At 39.4% G+C, this 20,328-nt stretch overlaps 1 long non-coding RNA gene across 1 annotated transcript in view; it reads left to right on the top strand.

Annotated features, from left to right (window-relative positions):
• Nucleotides 1-2,054: 2,054 nt before the first annotated feature.
• LOC121014215 (uncharacterized) overlaps nucleotides 2,055-20,328 on the top strand; it is a 44,429-nt gene continuing 26,155 nt past the window's right edge. The window contains exon 1 of the long non-coding RNA XR_005783112.1: nucleotides 2,055-2,102. This is a non-coding gene — a long non-coding RNA (uncharacterized LOC121014215). The remainder of the gene's footprint in view (nucleotides 2,103-20,328) is intronic.

Below are 20,328 nucleotides of genomic sequence, written 5' to 3'. Positions count from 1 at the left end.
TATTTGCAAATGACATATCGGACAAAGGGCTAGTATCCAAAATCTATAAAGAGCTCACCAAACTCCACACCCGAAAAGCAAATAACCCAGTGAAGAAATGGGCAGAAAACATGAATAGACACTTCTCTAAAGAAGACATCCGGATGGCCAACAGGCACATGAAAAGATGTTCAGCGTCGCTCCTTATCAGGGAAATACAAATCAAAACCACACTCAGGTATCACCTCACGCCAGTCAGAGTGGCTAAAATGAACAAATCAGGAGACTATAGATGCTGGAGAGGATGTGGAGAAACGGGAACCCTCTTGCACTGTTGGTGGGAATGCAAATTGGTGCAGCCGCTCTGGAAAGCAGTGTGGAGGTTCCTCAGAAAATTAAAAATAGACCTACCCTATGACCCAGTAATAGCACTGCTAGGAATTTATCCAAGGGACACAGGAGTACTGATGCATAGGGGCACTTGTACCCCAATGTTCATAGCAGCACTCTCAACAATAGCCAAATTATGGAAAGAGCCTAAATGTCCATCAACTGATGAATGGATAAAGAAATTGTGGTTTATATACACTATGGAATACTACGTGGCAATGAGAAAAAATGAAATATGGCCTTTTGTAGCAACGTGGATGGAACTGGAGAGTGTGATGCTAAGTGAAATAAGCCATACAGAGAAAGACACATACCATATGGTTTCACTCTTATGTGGATCCTGAGAAACTTAACAGGAACCCATGGGGGAGGGGAAGGAAAAAAAAAAAAGAGGTTAGAGTGGGAGAGAGCCAAAGCATAAGAGACTGTTGAGAACTGAGAGCAAACTGAGGGTTGATGGGGGGTGGGAGGGAGGAGAGGGTGGGTGATGGGTATTGAGGAGGGCACCTTTTGGGATGAGCACTGGGTGTTGTATGGAAACCAATTTGACAATAAATTTCATATATAAATAAAAATAAATAAATAAATAAATGTTAAAAAAATAATAAAATGTATTATACATAAAAAAATAAAGATATAATTTACATATCAAAAAAAATCCACATTGAAGCACAGTGAGAAAAGATTGGAAATGCAAAGCATTGCTAGCTATGGAATAATATCTAGTGGTCTACTATGTGTGCATTTGAAGTATCAGAAAGAAAGGGATCAAAAAATATTTGAAGAGGTAAAAGTAAAAAATGTCCAATTTTTCATGCCTGTTAGGATGAATTATCTTTTTTTTTTTTTTCCAAAAGGAAACTAAGTGTTGGTGAGGATGTGGAAAAATTGGGACACTTGTATTTTGCTGGAGGGAATGTAAAATGCTGCTGCAGCTGTGGAAAACCAGTTTGGTGATTCCTCAAAAAGTTAAACAGAATTGTCACATGATATAGCAATTCCACTTCTCAGTATATCCCCCAAGGAATTGAAAGCTGGGATTTAAGCAGATACTGTATACTGCTGTTCCTAGAAGCATTATTCAAAAAGCCAAAAGATAGAAACAACCCAAATGTCAATCAGTAAATGAATGGATAACTGACATGTAGTATATGCATATGATGGGATATTATTCATGTTTTCAAAGTGATGAAATTTTGAAATATGCTAAAATATGGATTAGCCTTGAAAACATTATGCTAAGTGAAATAAACCAGATTTAAGAAGAAAATATTGTATGGTTCCACAAATCATATTAATGACATACTCAAAATAGGTATATTCACAGGGACAGAAAAGGTTATCAGGGCCTGGGGGGAGGGAGAATGCAGAGTTATTGCTTGATGTGTTTAGAGGTTCACTTTGGGATGATGAAAATTTTTTGGAGTGTTGATGGTTGCACAATGTTGTGAATGTACTTAATGCCCCTGAACAATCCACTTAAAAATAGTTAAAATGGTAAATTTATGTATGTATAGTTTACCAAATAAATTTGTTTTAAGTTACTCACCAGTGTTCAAGGACAAAGTCTGCTTTATTTGCAGTACAGATCATTTGATGATGGTGACAGAAATCAAAGAGTTAGATGGAATTCAGGAATCTAGAATTTCAAGGAATCTAGAATTCTAGGCACACTTTGCAGGTATCCAAGATGGCCACTGCAAGAGAAGAATATTTTCCCCGTCAGAACTTGAGTGAGTGATCACATTGCCCACCTGGGAAATGGATTTCTTCCCCTCCAGTGGATTTATTTGTTCAGGTTCTTTTTAACCAGAGGGGTCACGGCCAGAGATGAGGAAGAGTCTAGCTGCCTACCAGAGGGAGCGGTGTCCTTCTGTTTTTCAGTAATTTACTGTAAATTGATGCTGATACTTGTCAGAGTTTTATTTAGCTCTGTTCTTCTTCTCCTTCTGTTGGAATATCATTAGTTTTTCTTGGACTGTGGGATATGGTCCGTGACCTTCACACAGGCGCCAGCAGTACTGTCTGTAGTATTTCACAGTAAATGAATTCGTATAACGTCACTGACCTTACTTCTACACTGTTTGACTCTTGTATTTGAATTGGTCTAGGCTGCTGACTGTTTTCCATTGTAGTTCAGGGAAACCAGAAACAAAAATTGCTTGAAATTGAATTTTTTTAGTATGTTTTTCTAATGAAACTCTGCGATGGCCTTGATTGTGTCTTTCCAAATCTCCTCCTATCTCACTTCTGTTTTCATACTGACACAGTTGTTTTTCATAGTCTGGAGTGCAGAAAAAAACAGGGACTGTACTCTATGCTGCTCAGAACCCATATGGATTTCTGGGTTTTATTTTGGGCACTGTATTTGGAAGGCTATATTACCAAACTAGAGTGTGTCCGGGCAGAGCTAACAGGTTGGTCTGGGAGCAGTGTATTATGAACAATTAATCACGGAGAAAAGAAGACACAGGGCAGACATAACAGCTATCTGCAAAAGCTGTACAGAAATTTAACTATGACCAGTGGAGGGTCGTTAGAGGAAGGGACAGTTCAGCTATTATAAGATTAGATTAGAAATGTCCAGCATTTAAACTAGATTGTCTCATAAACAAGTGATTTCTCCTCCATAGGAGTCAGATAAAATCTCTCAGGAATCTGCTTATAGAAGGGTTTCCCAAGAACAATAGCACGCCTGTGTAGAGTACTTATTTTATGACAAGTACTATTCTCAGTACATTTCCAATGTTACTAATTTAATCCTCACAATGGCCTTAGGAGAGAGACACTTCAGACCCATAGTATCTTATCTGAAAGCCGTAAGACCAGATGTGTTCCCCTTTCTCTCCATCCTTGGCAACATTTGTTGTTTCTTGTGTTTTTGGTTTTAGCCATTCTCACAGGTGTGAGGTGATCTCTCATTGTAGTTTTGATTTGCATTTCCCTGATGATGAGTGATGTTGAGCATCTTTTTATGTGTCTGTTGGAGGCATATGAATTTTTGCATTAAATGGAATAAATACCTTTACATGAATTAGGTTAGATTTCACTGCCAGATCAGTTCCGATCAGCCCTATCCACCAAATAAGGTTTGAAGTAGTTTTAGATTTATGGATTCTGAATTGTACACAAGGGAATCTGCACTCATTTTGCTAACGCTGGTTTGTAGATGAAGAAACTGAGGCATAGAGAGTAGATAACTTGCTTAGAGTCGTACAGCTTCCACAAACAGAAACCAAGTTCATTCATGCTGTTAACCACTATGTGTGTTGCCTCTCATCATGGTCTGGCTCCCTTCATTGAGGAGTTGGGGTAAATCCCTACAACTGTCTCTTTCAATCCATGTCTTTGATTTCCTGACGTCTGACTTCAACCTGCCACGGGCTCTCTCAAAGAGATACCAAGATCTGTTCCCAGAAGCAGGTTAAAAGAAGAGACATCTGGAAAAAAGAGACCTCTTCCTGTTCCAAGTATGTGGTGTCTCACAGGAGGCATTTTAGTGTATTTGCTTTCCAACCACTCAGCAGAGCCAGCTGAAGATAGATTTTGTGTCATCGTGATTTGTCTTCAGTGACCTTTCCTTTTGTATCTTTTGCCTCCACCTGTTACCCAGAACACCACCACATGAATCTTGATGGCTCAGGTTTGCCTCCTGTCCACCCACGTTCCAGAACTGATTTTCCCAGTAGAGTAGTTGATTCCTCTTAACCTTTCTTTCACCATCTAGAGATGTTTTGTGGAGTAGTGGAAAGAAAAATGGACTTGAACATGGAAATGCCTGAATTTAAATCCAGATGTGGAAATCTGGGCAAAACCACTTAACCTCATTCATTAATTTGTAAAATGGGATACATAATACTTAACCAGGGATTAATTTAGGTTTTATGGAGCCTGAAGTTGATACTATTGGGGAAAGCCCCTTTTAAAGAAAAGAATACAAAATTGTGAATACACATTAGGTGTATACAAGATGTGTATATATTTAGAAATAATGCCCAAGGGTACATAAGGGGAAGTATGATGCATTGGAGGTTGGAAAGAAACAGTCGTCTTAACAAAAGGCCATTTACAAAAACTTAAGACGTATAAGCATATTGCTAGTGATCCTTCCCAGGGTTAGGAAACAGTTCATTCACTGAGAGGTCCTGAAGCTTAAGATTCATTAGTATCATGGTAAATTTGCTTTTGTATCAATCTTACAGACTTGTGAGAATCAAATCACAAAACTATATGGAAATATTGTTTTGTAATCACTAAACATTGTGCATTGTTTGTGGGTTTTTTTTAAGTTTATTTATTTTTGAGAGACAGAGAAAGTGCAAGCTGGGGAGGGACAGAGAAGGAGAGAGAGAGAATTCCAAGCACACCCCACACTGTCGGCGTGGAGCCTGATACAGGGCTCGAACCCACAAATTGTGAGTTCATGACATGAGCCAAAGTCAGCCACTTAAATGACTGAGTCACCCAGGTGCCCCAACACTGTGCATTGTTAATCATTATTTTGATGCTCAGAGCCAAGCATAAATGATTAGTCAATAAATGACAAAATGGAGGAACTTTGGTCTCACCAAGTATTATACGGGATTATTTTATTACCTTTCCCTAAGCCTTTAAAATATTTATCAGAATAATATATGCACACATTTTTACAAAAGAGTGAAGTGTTGATAAAAGATTTGCAACGAAAAATAGCTATCCCATGTCCCACCCTTTATATTTTCTAATTCCAGTCTCCAGAGTCCATACATTTCTTCCATACTGCTAAATAATATGTATTATATTGCTTACTTCGGATTTATCCATGTTGTATATTATCTAGTAACTATCTAATATAGTAGATAGGATTTCACTTCTTCCCATCCTTCCAATAGTACAATTTTCATAACTACCTTAATGTGAAATATTGTTTACAGCTGAACCAGAGTGAACTATGATTATATTTCTTTTCATATACATCTTTTGTATTTTCCTGGAGTTAATAATAGCACCATTTTTTGTTTCTTTGTTTAGTTTTTCATTGTTTATGTACTTGAGTTTTCCCATTCTGTACAATTGCATTTTATATATTTTTCACACAGTTAGATTTTCCCACACTGCAGAGAGCCCTGAGGCATCCCTCTGCTTCAGCATGCCTCTTTCTCTTCATACAACAGGACAGAACTTCAATGTGCTGTCACGCTGGAAATTTCTTTCATCTCTCTCCTCTGTTAGATTTCCTATTTCCTGTATTCGTCATCTTGTTCTTTCTTAGATTTAGTCCCTTTTTTTTTTGTGAATCTTATTCTCTAGTAGAAAGATATATGGGAGGTAATTAATTGAGACGCTGCATCTCTCAAAATGTCTATATCCTAGCCTTATAACTGACTAATTTGGTTGGATATAGGCTTCTAGATTTAGATCGTTTCATTCAGAATTTGGAAGACATTCCACTGACTTCTAACTTATGGAATCATTCTGAGAAGTTCTGCCATTCTAATTCTCAATCCTTTGGACCAAATGACTTTTTCTCTTTGGAGGTGATTCTATAATTCCACAGTACCATATGTGGTAGATTTAATTATTGCTCAAAAATATTCACTGTTCTCTTTCCCTGTCCCACTTATGTGGTTGGGGTATACTTCCCGGTGCTCTGATGCTAGGTTTGGCCATGTGACTTACTTTGGCTAATGGGATATTAGCAGCTAGCTATGTTACAAGCAGAGGCTTGAAAAGCATTTATGTGGTTGTGCTTGCTCTCTCATACTATGCCATCAGAAGTGGCAGAACATGCTGATAACTAGCCTACTGGTTCACGGAGGATGAGTAATAAATAGAACAAAGCCAGTCAATTGGTCCTAGCCACATTCAACCTAAACCAGCAGAGCAGGCCAGAGTCCAGCTGAGCTCTACCAACTCTCAGGTGACTCACAGATCAATGATAATAAATTACAATTATTTTTAAGGCACTGAGTTTTTGGATGTTTGTAATGTAGTATTTTGTGGCAATAGCTGTTGGTATCAAGAAATTGCTTCAAATTAGTATCAGAAATTGGTATAAGTGGTGAGTTATAGACACATGAAGAACAAAACATAGGGACACTTCTTTGGAGACTGGGTAATAGGAAGCTGGAAAGAAAAATATGATCTGTGTTATGTAGGGATGAACTGTTTTATAAATATTTGGTAACTTGAAAGTTATAATATGCATCTAAAAATATTTGGATTTCTGCCAAGAGCTCTCCAGAGAAAATGATGGAAGTATTTAGCTGTATATAATAGAACTATAAGAAAGAGACGTTTCCATCATTCATATTTTTACTCCAGGATCTAACCCCACCATACTAGAATTTTTTGCCCCAAAAAATATATGTAGGGAAGTGTTTTATCCCTTTGTTTGGGTTGATGGTGAGGATGAAATGCTCATTAAGTAGGTTTGGAACAAATCTCCTTATTTTCATCAGTTGCCTCACCCCAACTAGTGCCTTTAAACCTAAGCTTTTCAGGGGTTTTACAGCACAAAATCCATTTGCTTCTTGGTGATTTCATTTTCTGCAGGTGCAGGTCTTCAACCTTTCTCTTCTCTTCTAAGGCTGGAATCTTCCAGTTACTTTCTATCTTCATATAGTATGATTTACGAACAGAAGTGTCTACGAGTTTCATCAGTGCTGCACATGTGTTTCTATTTCATCTTAATTGTTGCTGAGAGGGGAGAGGAGAATAAAATGTCTTTTCTCTACCATCTTAAAACTGCAAGTCTTCCCAGGCTCTTTTCATGTGAAAAGAGCAAATGCCTAGTTCATAACTAATTTGTGTAGATTATTGCAGGAGAGTTTGGCCTATGAGGATTGGGAGAACCAACAATAGAGGTGTCCATAGATGCAGGTGGACAGGACGCCAAGAGCAGGAAAATGACTAAGCTGGGAAAAAGCACTTTTCCAAATGGTCTGTTCAAAGTGGAATGGGAGGCAGTGGTGCCTGGGTAGCTCAGTTGGTTAAGCATCCAACTCTTGATTTCGGCACAAGTCATGGTCTCATGGTTTGTGAGATTGAGCCCTGAGTCTGGTTCTGCGCTGACAGCGCAGAGCCTGCTTGGGGTCCTCTCTCTCTCTCTCTCTCTCTCTCTCTCTCTCTCCCCCCCCCCCCCCAGTAACTAAACTAAAATAAAAAAAAATTTTTTTTTTAATGGAATGGGAACTGGTAATTGGGTTGAGGGTGGACACAGTCCTATGTGGAAAAAAAAACAGGAAGAGATGTGCTAGTATTGATGGGCTGGCCAAGGCAGAGGCAGGGTTGAAACAGCTTATTTGAATTTCTGTCCAGTTCTCCTAGTGGCCCTGGAGGCCTACCTTGATGCCACTGCCGTAGGAAAGACTGTTTATTGGTTCTCAATGTCTTAACACAAAGGAAGAAACATAAGCGGTCAAAATACAGGGTCACAAAGTACCCTCCGTGTACCCTACAGAAAAGGCCTTCTTACTGAAACTTCAAAGAGTCACGCTCTTTTTCTAGTTTTGAGCTCTACTTTGTCCCCATATTTTTCAGGTCTTTTCTAATTTGGGCGTTTTTCCTCTGTAGGAGTAAAATAGGATATGCTGGATGTGGGGTCATATGGCTAGAGATTGGTCATCATTAGAGCTAAGAGAAGACTTCAAAGTCTGAAAAGGCCAAGGGAGACACCAAATCTATAGATTAATAAGAACAAAGGCACAGAAACCCCAGAATTATTAAAAGTAACAACAGTTTCCCAGGCAGCAGGAAAGACTCCTTTCACTTCCCTAGCCCCTTAGACTTTGTGTATTGATAGGGACCAGATTTTTAAAACCACGAATCTGAACATCTAATATCACAAGTCCAAGGGCACTCCAGTCTGAAAATTTGAAACAGGTACCATCCTTGGAAATTTGGAGCCTAGGGGTGCCATCTCCTCAGCCCCTCTCATCCCGAAGCACCCCAGTGATTTCTGGTCTCCATCTTTCCCTAACCCCTCATCCTCTGGCCCTGCCTTAATCCTGAATGGATTAAGTTAGTGGTTTCCTATGACAGGTGACACTTTACTCTTTTGCCACTCAGTTTTTTGCCCAATAGTTTATATATTTTGAGTAGAACAATTGTATGAGGATTACCTGCCTGAGAGCCCTTTCCAGAACAAATTGTTTCCAGAACAGATGTAAACAGGCTACTCTCATTCTAAAATCTATTGTGATTATTAACAAGATTTCCTTCTTTCCTATGAGTTTGTTTATCAAAGATTCTAGTGTGGAGTTTATTTAGAAAGGACACATTACTTTCTAGCTTCCACTTCTTGGCTGAGAGGAATAGCGACTTATGGTTTAGCAAATCCCTAATAGGAAAATCTTGTTTTCTCTCTTTTTTTTTTTTTTAATTTTTTTTTCAACGTTTATTTATTTTTGGGACAGAGAGAGACAGAGCATGAACGGGGGAGGGGCAGAGAGAGAGGGAGACACAGAATTGGAAACAGGCTCCAGGCTCTGAGCCATCAGCCCAGAGCCCGACGCGGGGCTCGAACTCACGGAGCGCGAGATCGTGACCTGGCTGAAGTCGGACGCTTAACCGACTGCGCCACCCAGGCGCCCCTTGTTTTCTCTTTTTAATTGGTCTGTACTTCCAATTTTTCTACCTGTTTTTATTTCCCACAATCCAGACCCAGCTTTCCTAATTGTCACATCCATTAGTCTACACGATTGTGTAAGTATAATTCCTGTTGATTCTTTTAAACATTAACCGCAATAAAAAAAAAAAAAAGTCTTAGTACTGTAGTCCTAGCAGAGAAAATTTTAACACTGACCAAGGAGATTTGTTTTTTTATTTAGATACTTTGAACTGAATTTGGAAGGTCATGGGTAAAACTAACAATTTGCTACTTCAGGTTTGCAACAGAGGAAAAGAAATACCAGGTTATTAAGGAAAATGATTCCAACTCCCCTCTTAAAACCAAGTTGTTCCCAATAAGTCAACATCTGTCACAATCCGTGTAAAAGGACAGAACAAGCATACAACAGCACATTTGAAAACCCAGCTGCAAAACATTAAATCGGAACACAGAGGCCTTCGATTGCTGCTAACTTGGCTTTGGCTTAACTGTTGCCAAGTAAAACAGAGAACACCCTGCAGGGAGCCGTCATGGGCTGAGCCTCATTCTCTTCCCTTTTATTTCTCAGCCAGCTTATGTGAGTGAGGCCACTGCCTGCTGACCACATCTGCCCACTAACCTCTCAGCTGAGCCAAGTCCAAGTTGTTCCTCAAAACTATGGTTTAAATAAAGGGTTGTTTCAATTCCACAGGATTACGATTTAAAGGATTGTTGTTTTAATCCACTGAATTTTGGGGTTTTTTTTATGCAATCGATACTGACCTAGTATACTCATCAATCTAAAAATCTTCGTCTTTTTTCAATTCTGAAAAAACTAATCACTCTTCAAATATTACCTCTTTCCCATTTCCTGTTCACCCCTTCGACAACTCTTACTGGATGTCCTTTCTGTCATTTATGATCCTGTCCTTTGTGATTCTTAAATTCTCATTCATTTTTCTTCCATTTTTATTTCTGCTGCACTCCAAGTCATTTCTTCAGTTCCAATTTGCTTTTTTCTATTCAGGTATTAAATATCTCTATTTAGTTTTGACTTTCAATGGCTATCAGTTTCACTTATAAAAGAACTATTTGCACCTTTTCTAAATCTGCCTTTTTACATATTTTCCCGTTTTTCATTATATTTTCTCTTTCCTTTAAAAAAAGTCTTGTAAGTCATTTAACACATTTATTTTACAGTCATCTGTAGATCTATTTTCTCTAGCTTTGGGGGCATTAAATCTCCTGATCTAACCTAATTTTGTAATCCTACCTTCAAGATGCTTTTCTCTTGTGGTTTGTAACTTTTCTTAAGAGCTTATATTCAGCACGGACATTTTCTCCCTGGAGAAGAACTGTGTGCCTTGGGGGTTGTTAGATTGTCCCTTGACTGTGTTTGTAAGTTTGTTTCTGCTCAAGTCCTAGATATATCACCAGTTCTCAACCAGCTTTTATGTTTTTTTCTCAGCTTGATATTTCTATCTCACAGTGAAAATTCAGAACTCATGTCAATATATGGCACTGGCTTGGTTTCAAGTTTTTCTGGATGAACTTTTGTTTTCACTTATAGCCTGAGGACATAGGAATTTGTGTGACTTTGTTTTTGCCAACAGCATAGCACTTAGCAACTCAGATTTTGAAGAGTGCTCAATTCCAGTTGTCGTCTGCTCACACCAGACATCATATTAACTTGCAAGAGTATTAAAATCCTGGGAGCTCTTAGGGCCTAGAGTTGATCCCAACCCTGCACAGGCTACTGTGGTCTTAGCCCTTATTTACTGCCAGTCTGAGTTCCCTCTTTGGTTCTGTAATCAGAGTTCCTGTTCTCTCAGTTATATATAGAACTATTTTGTCCAATGTTTCTCTGTGATAATAATAGTAGCTGAAGCAGAACTTTTTTGTGTCGTCTCAGTCCGCTGGATTGCCGGATGTTCTCCCTCCACACTCTTGAGGTACAATTTTATAATAATGAAAGGTAAAATTCACAACAAAGACATAACATTTGGGAATATGTATATGCTGAATCACAATGTATCAAAATATACAAAGCAAAAAATTTTGGAAACACAATAGTAATGGAGGTTTTAACCTGCTCCACTGAGACGAAGTCAAGAAAGTAAAAATTACACACAGAAGGATGCAAATAATGCTGTCAACAAGGTAGGTTTAATACATACATATCAAACTTAATAACCTAGAAGCAGTGAACATACTCTTTATGATGCTCAATATTAAATCCTCAAGAATTTAAATAGCAATGGATACAGTGAATGGCCCATGCTTGTTGCTAAAGGCATTTGCCCCACCTGCTTCATGGAAGGTCATCTGCTTCAGATTCCTATTGTATCCAAGTCAGATTTAAACTTGTCAGCCACCAGAGTGTCCTCTGAATCATCTCCAACTCTGCAGGATGCATCACAGAGCTGCTTTGTTAAGCTGCTGTCTGGGGACAGGGTCATATCCAACTTTGGCTATTTTTGTGCAGTCCATAGACCCTTGAAGCCGGACATTTGCCTTAACAACATTTGACTCCTAGAAAACCTATGTGTATGTCTACTTGGTGGCCACTACCCAGTAACTCCTACTGCCAATCCCGTGCGACTTGTTTTAAAAACCTTGCAGCTTCTTGCAATATTGCTTATAAGTATGAAAAATTGAAAACAACTGAAATGCCTGTCAGAGAGGAAATGGGTAAATAAAATGTGATTTATTCACATTATATTGTGATAGGAATTATCACAATACCCATAGTGTATTGTGATATTAATTACAATATTGTATTATGATATGAATTATTGTAACGTTATTTGAAGGAATGGATTGTACCTAACTATAACATAATATATCCATATGTAAAATATCTCTATCTCTACATGATGTCGACTTGTAAGAAAAGAGAAATTTGTGGAATAAAATATACATGTCATTTATGTAAATTTTTAAATGTTTATTTTGAGAGGCAGCGTGAGTGGGGGAGGGGTAGAGAGGGGAGAGAAAGAATCTCAAGCAGGCTCTTAACTGTCAGCATAGAGCCCAATTCGGGGCTCAAACCCACAAACTGTGAGATCATGACCTGAGCCGAAATCAAGAGCAGGACGCTTAACTGACTGAGCCACCCAGGCACCTCCATTTATGTAAATTTTAAAGCACACAGAAATAATATATATTGCTTGAGAATACATATGTATGCATATGAAGTTATTAAAAATGAACTGTTTGGGATACACATTGAATTCCTGATAGTTGCTTCAAAGGATTGGGGTGAAGAAATGGAACTGTGGTTAGGGACATCACTATAATCTGTTTTATTTAATTTCTTTTATATAAACAACACTTGAGGCAAATATGATAAACAAAAAATTTCAATTCTGAAGTGAAAAATATATACGTGCATATAGATTAGGCTCTTTGCATTTTTCCCTTTCTTACAATTTTACTGAGATATAATTGCTGTACAATAAACTACATATATTTAAAGTGTACAGTGTGATAAATTTTGACAGGTATTTACCCATGAAACCTTTACCACAGTCAAGACAATGCATAAGTTTCCTTAAGCCCCTTTGTTACCCATTTCTCCCTCTTCCCTTGAACTTGAGTAACCATTGATTTGCTTTCTATCACTATAGATTAGTTTGCTTTTTCTAGAATTTTATACAAATGGAATCCTACAGTATGTAAATTTTTTAAGAGGGGGTCTGGTTGCTTTCACTAACTTTCTCAAAAGGATGGCAATTTCTCAAAAACTTTTTTTTTTTAAATCTTGTAACTGCTGAAAAACAATCTGGAGCATTTGATCTGTGATTCAGAAATGGAGGAAGGAGAGAATCTGTGGAAAGCAGGTAACATTTAGAATAGAGTCCCAAGTAAGGCAGAGCAAGCATATCTACCATAATGGCTTCTATATTCACTAAAATCTTCCCTTACATTACCTGTATTTTTCATTTCCTGACACTGCACAAATGAGAATCTTGTGGATAACTAAGATACCCATTTATTTTTTTTTGTTTATTTTTATTTAATTTAGAGAAAGAGCAGGCACAAGTGGGAGAGAGGCAGGAAGAGGGGGGAGAAATACAGAGAGAGGGAGAGAGAATCCCAAGCAGGTGCCACACTGTCAGTGTAGAACCTGACACAGGGCGGGGCTCGAACCCATGAACCGTGAGATCATGACCCGATCTTAAACCAAGAGTCGGACACTTAACCAACTGAGCCACCCAGGTGCCCATAAGCTATCCATTTAAAACCAGAGACATTATTGAGAACTCATTCATGGCAATTGGTTCAATGAGATGCCTGTCATCCTAACACCTACCTGAGTTTAGCTTCACTAGAAGAACGGATGCTTGTGTTGTGGGAGAGGGGAACTAGGATTGTGTTGAAGCAGGGAGAATTGGGGGATGTGGGGAGATATAGGCAGCACCATAGGAGACTTTGGGTAACACTAGAATATTGGGAACAGGATACTGGGATAAGGACCCAAAGAGGTGGGAGAAGGCCAGAAAAGAAGGAAGGAAATACCCAAAGTTAAGAGTCTCCCATTTCAAATTTTCCCAAACAGCAGCCTCTGATGAGAAAACGAGGAAGAAATTCCCATTCTATCTACCTGTGTCTCTTATTCTTAAGATTAGGGAATTCTTGTTATGTAAATTCAGCCTGATGTCAGTATTGCTCTGTGAATTAAATTGGCTTTTGTTAGCATAAGAGACTGTTAAAAACTGAGAACAAACTGAGGGTTGATGGGGGGTGGGAGGGAGGGGAGGGTGGGTGATGGGTATTGAGGAGGGCACCTTTTGGGATGAGCACTGGGTGTTGTATGGAAACCAATTTGACAATAAATTTCATATATTAAAAAAAAATAAATTGGCTTTTGTTGCCTGGGCTGGGAGCTCAAGTAAGTACCAGATATAACATTGTTTCTGTGGAAAACTGTGTCCAGATATCTGATCTACAAAGAAAGTTTAGAAACATAACTTATATATGCCAAGCAGGGAGTCCTTAGGGATATAAATCTTAGTAACAATGAGCTATGCTATGATGGAAATATTTTCACAGATATAATTCTTAATCTATAGCCAATATCAGTCATTAAAACATACTGTTCAGTCCTGGGGCCCATAAGTGGAGGATGTTACAGAGACATTGGAAAGGAGCCAGGGGAGACAAAGTAAATGTTGAAAGGTTTTGAAAAATAGCCCTTCAGGGAAGAGTCTACATTAGTTCAGAGAAGAGAGGTGTGAGTAGACTGAATATCAGTCTTGAAACTATAAAGAGATATTACATTATTGACACTAAGTCTTTTTTTTTCCCCTCTGTGTCCCCACAGAGCAGTATGAGAGAAAATGAATTTAAACTACAGCAGAAGGGATTTAGGCTAGTCAGATGTCCCTAACCTGAAGATCAGAACCCATTCTTGGGTTGCCAAGCTTCAATCTCACAAGGGAGGCTGTCATTCTTGAGGGTTTTTTTGAGCTCTCTGGTCACTGGCAGGCAAAGCTCACCCAGACCTGGCCATCTGCCTTCTGTTGTTGGCATATATTATTATTTGGGAAACTGAGGAGTTCTGCCCAACTACAGCAAATGCTTCAGGGCTACAAAGCAGGTAAAGTAAGGCAAGTGTGAACTTGCCTCATGTGGGGAAAATCCAGACAGGAGAAATCTCAGCTTTCTGTTCATCATTTGACAAAGCTGCTCCAAAGAGCACTGAACCGTGGTTGTGTTATGTATCAGGAAGGTGGTGGCAGCCCCTCCCCTGCCCCGAACCCCAACATGTGGGACAGGTGGGTCACTTCCCAGGGAGTGGATGCAGTTCTTACAGTCAGTGCATTTTCGGGGGATGTTGACAAACCAGAAATGCCTCCAGAGGAAAGTAACTGGAACAGAAACTGGAAAGTGGGTCAAAGGAAGAGCAGTTGAAGGAACTAGGGTGTTGGCTTGGAGAAGATAAGCGTTTTAAAGGCAGTGGGGGAGGGTGCGGTGACAGGAGGCTGTTTTCCAATATTTGGAAGGCTGTCAGGTGGAAGAGAGGCTGCTGTGCAGCTCCAGAGGGCAAACGCAGAGCCAGTGAGTACAGGTTGCAGGGATAGAGCGGCGGGCTGAAAAGAAGGAAGCATTGTGTCATCATTAGAGATACTCAAGCGGATTGCGGCGCCTAGTGACGCAGGGAGTGTTTGTGGAAAGGGTGAATGAATAGCTCACCAGAACCTTGGCGGAAGACATTTCTGGGCCTGTTGTTGTTATTGTTGTTGTTGGGTCTCGCTAATCAAATGAAACTTGTTGGAGAGCGAGATGCCCCTAGCAGCAAGCATCTTTTTCTGGTGCTCAGGGAAGGCGGGCTTTGCTGTTTGAGCCGCTAGAGGGAGTCAGGACAGCGGCATTGCAGAGCCGCCCTCCCCGCTCTGGGGTTGAATAGCGACTGGTACCGGGTTCTGACTCATGTCTCCGTTCCGCTGCTTTCCAGGTCTCCTCCACGAATCTTTCTGGAGCTCCACCATCTGATTAAATTCTTTAGTGTTTCAGGGGACCTCTGTACATCAAGAGGTACAGTTGGGCTGCTATCTGTACCTTGTTTCATCCTTAATATTTTAATTATGTAAGTAGATTAAGCAGTATTTCTCTAAAAATTCATATAAAACTAAAGCTTGTAAATTTGACAATGCATTTCCCATTTTACCTTTAATTTCCAAACTAATTAAATTCTCCTAAAATCATGCATATCCTATATCTGAATATTTTAAAGACAACAAATGCCTTAAAAAGCAGAAACACATGGGGCACCTGGGTGGCTCAGTTGGTTAAGCATCTGACTCTTGATTTCAGCTCAGGTCATGATGTCATGGTTGGTGGCTTCTAGCCCCACGTTAGGCTCTTGGGATTCTCTCTCCCTCTCTCTTTGCCCCTACCCCACTTGTTCTCTCTAAATAAATAAATAAATAAACTTACAAAAAAAAAAAAAGGCAGAAACACACGCAAGTGAAACATCACAAGGATTACAAAATTTACTATTATATTTAAACTTAAACTGTTATGAAGTACTTATATATTTAAACTTATTTCTTCTTTATCACTATACTTACTCTCATAAGTATACTTGGACTCTTACAGAGGATAGAGTATCTCTTTAAAATATGTATTTCTTTACTTTCCTGATGATATAGTACCTTTGTCAGATTCTAAAGTAAATAATATCTCTTTTATCATCACTGGGTAGCTTAGGAAGGAGTTGATGGGTTTTGAAATTTCTTACAAACATACAGAACCTTCCCATGTATTTAAAATTCTAATAGATATAATCAATTAAACTTAGAAACACAAGGTTCTATTTTGAAAATCCAGTGCTGCTGTAACAAATACGTAAACCATTAAGAGTGATTCTGGCACTGGTTACAGGCTGGAAGAATTTTTGAGGAGCATGATAGAGAAAGCCTAAGTTGCCTTGAATAGACTGTCAGCAGAAATTCAAACTTGGACTATGCTGCCAGTGAGGGCTCAAAAGGGAATAAGAAACATGTCATTGGAAACTTCAGGAAGAGGCTTTCTTGTTGGGTGGTAACAGAAAATGTAGCAAAATTGTCTCCTGCAATTATGGGAAAAACAGAGCAAGTATGTAATGAACTGGGCTATCTAGCTAAGATTCTCAAGCAAAGTGTTGAAGGTACTTCTTGCTGCCCATCATAAAATGCAAGGGGAGAGATAAAAATTGAGAGAAGAACTGTAAACAAAAAGGAACCAGGACTTGATGACTTTAAAAATTCTTAGTCTCTCTGAATGGCAAAAGATGTTAGAACTAGGAAATGACTTTCAAGCTTGTGGCCTAGAGAAAAGCCTTGGCCTAGAGCAAAAGCCAGGTAGTGATTGATTGTACAAGCTTTTATTAAAACCTCAGGAAGACCAGAGGATCACAAGAGTAGTCAGTCACAAAGGGTCCCCTCCAGAGATCAGGGGTGTATGCCCCATATAACTTGTCCAACATTAGGACCTTTCCAAGTGTGAGTTGTCCTTTAACCATCTCTGCATCCTTATCCTGGGTGAAGGAGAGCATGTCTCAAAAAGAACAGTAAATGTTGCTTTTGTGCAAGGGGAAATTGACAGGAGACTCACAATGTATTTGAGAAATTTATGTCAGCAAAAGCACCGCCAACTTAAACTGAATGGGACAGAAAGAATACACAATCAAAGGAGGCTATTAGATCTCCATAATTATACCGGCAGGACGCACCTGCAAGCACGTGCTACCTTTCATGAAAAAGGAAAGATGACTCTGACGGCAGAACCAAGAGCTATTAACCAAAGAGTGGATTATTCCCAGGCCTTGAAATCTAATCAAGGAGCTCTGGCAGGATTTCGCTAGGCTGAATTTCAACACTGCTTTGAACTGGTAACTCCTTAATTCCTTTTTACCTTCTATTCCTCCCCTTCCCTTTTATTTTTTTATTTTTTTTAACGTTTATTCATCTTTTTTGAGACAGAGAGAGACAGAGCATGAATGGGGGAAGGTCAGAGAGAGAGGGAGACACAGAATCAGAAGCAGGCTCCAGGCTCTGAGCTGTCAGCACAGAGCCCAACGCGGGGCTCGAACTCATGGACCGCGAGGTCATAACCTGAGCCGAAGTCGGACGCCCAACTGACTGAGCCACCCAGGTGCCCCTACCCTTCCCTTTTAAATGGAATGTCTGTAACTATTCTACTGTCTCTGTTCCTCCATTGTATGTTGAATGTGTTGGAAGCCAGATAGCTTGCCTTTAGTTTTGTAGCTATACCTAAGAGCCTCATCCATACCTGAACCTGATTTAGGTAATAAAATTCTAGACTTTAAGCACATGCTGTAATGGTATGGGATTCTTGAGGAATTTGGGAGGGAGTAAATGTATTTTTTTTTTTTATGTGGGAGGGACACAAATCATTGGGGATCAGAGGGTGGACTGTGATGGATAGCCTTACATTTCCCACCTCTGGGTTTTTGTTTTTTTTTAACGTTTATTTATTTTTGAGAGACAGAGAGAGATAGAGCGTGAGCAGGGCAGGGAGAGAGAGAGAGGGAGACACAGAATCTGAAGCAGGCTCCAGGCTCTGAGCTGTCAGCACAGAGCCCAGTGCAGGGCTCAAACCCACGAACCCAGAGATCATAACCTGAGCTGAAATCAGACAGTTAACTGACTGAGCCACCCAGGAGCCCCTCCTGGTTTAACCCTTGTGTGATCTCTCCTGGGGTGTTAATGGAACCTGTGACTTGCTTCTAACTAGTAGAATTTAGCAAAGAAGATGGGATGTGTGTGATTATTTGTACATGATTACAGTACTTAAGATTGTAATCCACCTTGCTAGAAGACCCTCTGTCCTTTGCTGACTTTGAAGGAGCATGCTGCCATGTTGCAAGTTGCCATATGGAGAGGGCCAGGCTGCAAAGACCTGAAGGCAGCCTCCAAATGACAGTCATCAAGAAAATTAGGTTCTCTGGGGCAACTGGGTGGCTCAGTCGGTTAAGCAGCAGACTTCAGCTCAGGTCATGATCTCATGGTTTGTGAGTTCAAGCGCTGCATCAGGCTCTGTGCTGACAGCTCAGAGGCTGGAGTCTGCTTCACATTCTGTGTCTCCCTCTTCACCCCTCTCCAGCTCATGCTCTGTCTCTCTCTGTCAAAAATAAATAAACATTAAAAAAAAAAAAAGGAAGGTCTCAATCTGACAACCTGCAAGAAACTAAGTGCTCTAATAGCTACTTGAACTTGGAAGCAGATCCAACTCAAGTCAAACATTTCAAGTCTGTAGGCAGGTAGGTAGGAAGGTAAGATCACAAGCAGGCTTGTATCTCATGAACATAAGGAATACTGTCCCATCAGGACAGATTGAAATCTGTATTTGTTCTTGTTGCCTTTGACCTTGTTCACATGGCTATCCTGTAGAAACTGGGTTCCTTTGTCTAAGCACATGCATAAGAGTGGGGAAAACAGAAAAAGAATCCAAAGAAGTAGAGTAATTGCAAGCCCAGATGCTCCTTCACACCAATGAGATAAGTCAGCAGATCAGCAACAATATGTGTCAGCTCCAAAATGACTTATACAGGTACCAAAGTATAACATCATATAAACTTATGTAGTCTTACATATTTTTTAAATGTTTTATTTATTTTTGAGAGAGAGAGAGAGAGATTAGGGAAGAAGGACAGAGAAGGGGGGAGACAGAGGATCCAAAGTGAACTCCATGCAGACAGCGGAGAGCTTGATGTGGGGCTCAAACTCACAAACCATGAGATCATGACCTATGCTGAAGTCGGACATTCAATGGACTGTGCCACCCAGGCACCCCTAGTCTTACATATTTTAAAACTATTAATAAAGTTAGTACACTTCTCTTATATTTTTAACCTTAAAATCACAAGTTCAGTTTGCACTTTCACAAGTTCACCGTGGCTGCTGAGTGCTGTATTCTCTTGTGTGGTTGTACTACATTGTGTTTATCCATTTGTCAGTTAACAGATATTTGGGTTGTTTCCAGTTTTTTGACTGTTATGAATAATGCTGTTATAACTATTCACGTGCAAGTCTTGATGTGGACATATGTTTTTATTTCTCTTGGGTAGATTCCTAAGAGTGGAACCACTAGGTTGTATGATCAATGTATGTTTAACTTTTAAAGAAACTGTCAAACTATTTTCCAATGTGTCTGTAACATTTTACACCTATCAACAGTGTAGAAGTTTCCAGTTTTTTTCACATCCTCACCAATACTTGGTATTTCCTCTCTTACATCATAGCTCTTTCAGTAAAGTAGAATCTCATTGTAGTATTAATTTGCATTTCCCTACTGACTATTGATTTGATTAACTTTCCACATGCTTATTAGAAATCCGTATACCTTCTTTAGTGAAGTATCTATTCAAATCTTTTGTCCATTTAAAAATTTGGTTGTCTTCATGAAAAAGTGCTCAACATCACTCATCTCAGGGAAATACAAATTAAAACCACGATGAGATACCACCTCACACCAGTCAGAATGGCTAAAATAAACAACTCAGGCAACAACAGATGTTGGCAAGGATGCAGAGAAAGAGGATCTCTTTTGCACCGCTGGAAGGCAAACTGGTGCAGCCACTCTGGAAAATAGTATGGAGATTCCTCAAAAAATTAAAAATAGAACTACCCTACGACCCAGCAATTGCACTACTAGGTATTTATCCAAGGGATACAGGTGTGCTATTTCAAAGGGACACATGCACCCCAATGTTTATAGCAGTGCTATCAACAATTGTATGGAAAGAGCCCAAATGTCCATAAACAGATGAATGGATAAAGAAGTTGTGGCATGTGTGTGTGCGCGTGTATGTGTATATATATATATATACATGTATATATACATATATACATATATATATACATATATATACATATATACAT

The sequence above is a fragment of the Herpailurus yagouaroundi genome, unplaced genomic scaffold, assembly GCF_014898765.1.
Source record: "Herpailurus yagouaroundi ecotype Mexico unplaced genomic scaffold, PumYag 29, whole genome shotgun sequence".
In the NCBI taxonomy this organism is placed as follows: Eukaryota; Metazoa; Chordata; class Mammalia; order Carnivora; family Felidae; genus Herpailurus; species Herpailurus yagouaroundi.
This window is presented reverse-complemented; position numbering and strand designations above follow the sequence as displayed.